Here is a 4476-nt window from a genome sequence, read left to right on the forward strand (position 1 = left end):
TTGCTTCCCCCTTTTGGCTGTGGTGAAAAATGCTGCTCTGAATAAGGGTACTTCTCCTTTCAATTTTTGGGGTATGTATCTAGGAGTATAATTGTTGAACCATATGGTAATTCTCCTTTGATCTATTTGCCTAAATGCCAAAATATTTTATACATAGACTGCACCATTTCTCACAAACAAGGTGTAAGGGTTTCAGTTTCTCAACATCCGTTCCAAAATTTGTTATTTTAGTTTTCTTGATTATAGTGATTCCGTTGTGTGTAAAAGGACATCTAACTTGTTTAAATCTTCATTTCCATAAAGACTAAGGATGTTTAACATCTATTCATGTGCTATTCACCATTTGTATGATTTCGTTGGAGAAAGGTCTATCCAAGTCTTTTGTCTATTTTCAAAAATGGGTTATCTTTTTGCTGAGGAGTTGTAAAAGATCTTTACATATTCTGGGCAACAGATTCTTATTAGATACATAATGTACAAATATTTTCTTCCATTCTGGGGGCTATCTTTTCACTTTCCAGATAGTATCTTATGATGTACAAAGATTTTTAATTTTTTTTTCTACATTTCTTTTTTAAGAGTGATTGAGTGTGCAAGTGGTCAGGGGCAGAGGGAGAAAGAGAGAGAATCTTAAGCAGGCCCCACACTCAGTGTGGAGCCTGACATGGTGTCGATCTCATGACCCTGAGATCATGATCTGAGCCAAAATTAAGAGTCGGACGCTTAACCAACTGAGCCACCCAGGCACCCAGAACAATTTTTAATTTTTAGGATATTATTTTATCTATTTTTTTCTTTGCTTTCTTACGCTTTGGTGTCAGATCTAAAGCATTGCTAGATCCAAGGTTATGAAGATTTATCCCCATTTATTTCTTCTAGAGTTTATAGTGTTACCTCTTACATTTAAGCCTTTAATGTATTTTGAGTTAATGTTTATATGTGGTGTGAGGTAAGGGTCCAATTTCATTCCTCTGTACACGGATAGCCAATTGTCTGGCACCCTTTGTTGAAAAGACCATTCTCTCCCCCAGTGTAATGTTGTCCACCCTTGTGAAAATTCAGTGGAAAATAGATGAAGGGGTTTATTTCTGGGCTCTCAGTTAAATCCCACTGATCTGTATGCATATCTTTTTTAAAAAAAATATTTCTTTATTTTTAAAAATGTTTTAAATTTAAATTCAATTAACGTAAAATGTATTATTTGTTTCAGGGTGAATGCATACCTTTATGACAGTATCAAAATGTTTTATTTACTGTTGCTTTGTATTAATATTTGAACTTTGGAAGAATGACCTTTCAACTTTGATTTTCTTTTTCAAGATTGTTTTGGCAATTTTGTGGTCCCTTTAAACTCCATATGAATGTTAGGATTAGCTTGTGCAGTTCTTTCCAAAGGCCTTTGTGAATTTTCTTGGGAACACATTGAATTTCCACATTGCATTGTGTACTATTGCCATCTTATCGATAGTATGTCTTTTCATCGCCGTGGGGTCCTCAGATTTATTTAGGTTTCCCTTTCTTTCAGCAATGTTTTGTAATTTTCATCGTACAAGAATTGCATCTTGATTACATCTGTTCCTAAGTATTTTGTCAATGTTAATGTTCCCTAAAATGGAAATGTTTTCTTAAATTATTTTGTGGATGATTCATGGCTAATGTATAAAAATAAGACAGATTCTTGTGTATTGATATTAACTGGCTGTAATCATTTTTTGTCGATTGTTTAGGAAGCTCTGTCTATAAGATGATGTCATCTCTGGTCTCTGAATAGATGTAGTTCTACTGTTTTCTTCCACATGTGGATTTCTTGCCTTATCATTCTGGGTATAACTTTCAGTACGATACTGAGCAATGAGTGAAAGCCAGCATGATGGACTTGTGTTTGATTTTAGAGTAGAGCTGTCAGTCCTCAAAATTGAGCATGATGTTTGATTAGATTTAGGGTTGGGGTTAGGGTTAAGGGATAGGTTTAAGGGTTAGGGTTAGGGTTGGTGACCCTGTGACCCATGAAGCCCAACACTCAGCATGCTGGTGCCAGGAACACTCCCCCTTTGCTGAGCTCCGGGGCAAACCCTGCACGTCCCCTCCCCTGGCTGACCCCCTGCAGGTTCTGTCCCCACCTGCCATGAGTTGAGCACCTTTGGGCACAGCCCTTGTTTCTGTGCCCTACAGACTGGGTAGAATCAGCTGCATGGTTTCTAGCCTCTAAGCCTCAGGCTCCCCTTTGTAAGATGGGGTCCTGATGGCTCCCATCTCTGGGAGCCGAAGGTAGGGAGGCCCCACCAGCAGATGCACTCAGGCTAGGCCAGGAGGGTGGCTGTTGCTTAAAGCAGCCCAGGGCCTGCCACCTTGAACAAAGTGCACACGTTCACGGCCCAAGTTTTGGGGTCGTGCTGCCAGGCTCTGGCAGTGACCCTCCTCCAGCCCTGTCCCCTGTCCCTGTGGATACATGGTGTTCCTGGAGCTGTTCCTGCAGACAGTTGAGAAGCACTTCATGGTGGGACACAGGGTCACCTACTATGTCTTCACCAATCAGTTGCCCGCCGGGCCCCATGTGCCCCTCCGGGAAGGCCGGAAGGTGGTGATCCTCGAGGTCCCCGGCACGCCGCGCTGGTAGGACGCGTCCATGCAGAGCACGTGATGATCCACCGCTTCTGTAACCTGCTCTTCCTGTCATCGCGCGTTGAAATAAAGTTCTCAGACACCAATCTGAGCGGCCATGCAGGGCTGCTTCTGTAAGTAGGGCAGCAGCAGCTGGGTTCTGCACATCGCATTTATGTCATTTTTTATCAGAAAAGCAAGGGCAGATGCCTCAAAGCGTGGGAAAGGAGGACAAAGGGATGGCAAGTATCCTGAAGCTGTGAAGCAGGCCTGCACTCTCCCATATGCACAGGCACGAAGGGAGGCCGTCATGGAATCGGGGAAGAGCGGGATGTTTGTGCTAGCAAACGCCAGGTGCAGGAAGGGGGGCACGGAGGGTTACATTCTTTCCTGGCTCCTAACCTAGGCCCTGCCCCTGGGGATCATGGGATCCTGCTCCTACCGGGCCATTGTGTTCAGTAGCCTGAGAACAGGAACGCTGCTGACGTTTCAGCTGCTTCCACAATCACTCCTTAGGGCTGACAATATATTTTCTAAGATTAACTCCACAATTCCCCCGTGAGGTGGACTACCTGGTGTGCACAGAGGTGGACATGAAGTTCCGTGACCACGTGAGTATGGAGATCCTGTCCCCCCTCTTTGGCACCCTGCACCCCGGTTTCTACGGGGCGGCCCACAAGGACTTCAGGTATGAGCATCGGCCACAGTCCCAGGCGCATATTCCCCAGGGGAAAGGGCGACTTTGACTACAAGGGGGCCTTTTCTGGGGGGTCGGTGGTAGAGGTTCACCAACTTACCTTGGCCTGTCACAAGACAATGGGGGTCAACCTGGCCAATGGGATTGAGGCTGTGTGGCATGACGAGAGCCACCTGAACAGGTACCTGCTGGACCATAAGCCCATTATGTTGCTGTCCCCAGAGGACCTGTAGGACCCACAGCTGCTGGGCTTCCCCCGGAGGACCTGTGGGACCCATAGCTGCTGTGCTGCCCCCGGAGGACCTGTTGGATCCACAGCTGCCGGGCTGCCCCCATCATGAAGAAGCTGAGATTCATGGCTGTGCCCAAGAATCACCAGGATGGCAGCAGTGGTTAGTATTTGAGGAGTCGTTTTGGAGCCCACCGGGTCTTTCACTTGAGTTAACAAATGAGCCCGAAGGAAGGACGTCATCAGTTAGGAAGTATAGACGAAGGTCAGAGTGGAGGTGGGCAAAGTCCTCTTTCAGAGAGCAAGGAAGCTCGGAGATTCTTCTATACACCTTGCCCTGCTCCTCGTTTCCAGCTGCCTGGCCCTGAGTACTGTCCTTTCAATGAATTGGGCATCTAGTAAGTAACATGTTTCTCTGTTCCATGAGCCACTGGAGCAGATTATTCAAACCTGACAAGGTTGTGGGGACCTCCAATCTGTAGCCCATAGCTCGGAATCAGGGGTGACTTCTCTGCCCCGCCACTGGCTGACCACTAAGTTAACAGCACAGGGATTCAGTAGCCATACACACAGCAAAGAATACAGACTTGACAAAGTTAGTTCAGAAAAGTCACTAAACCAACAGTAGCAACTACAACGAGCTGCAATCATGAAGCCTGGCGTGGGGAAGGTCTGATATTCAGGATGCTTCCATTATACTAGTCATAATCACTCCCTGGACTTTTCACTGAGGCCAAGCTCCCTGGCTGGGGGCCAAGTATCTCCTACATGTTCCATGTGCCTCTCTCTGGCTCCTCCAGCCATGCACCGCCCTGTGCTGCTTCCCAGTAGAGGTCCGTTTTCACCAAAGCCAGGAAGATGGGATGGTGTTTTCTGACTCCCCACTCCCCACTCCACAGTGTTGCAAGAGAGGAAAATGTTTTCCTCAACCCTCTTAAGGTCCCTGGCT

The 4476-nt window shown here is 46.2% G+C and overlaps 1 pseudogene; it reads left to right on the forward strand.

Moving 5' to 3' along the window:
• The first annotated feature begins 2449 nt into the window (after positions 1-2449).
• On the forward strand, positions 2450-3690 carry LOC112818310 (histo-blood group ABO system transferase 2-like; annotated as a pseudogene).
• The last annotated feature ends 786 nt before the right edge of the window (positions 3691-4476 follow it).

This window comes from Callorhinus ursinus, unplaced genomic scaffold, assembly GCF_003265705.2.
Source record: "Callorhinus ursinus isolate GAN/ISIS: 27379988/994484 unplaced genomic scaffold, GSC_fseal_2.0 scaffold350, whole genome shotgun sequence".
NCBI lineage: Eukaryota > Metazoa > Chordata > Mammalia > Carnivora > Otariidae > Callorhinus > Callorhinus ursinus.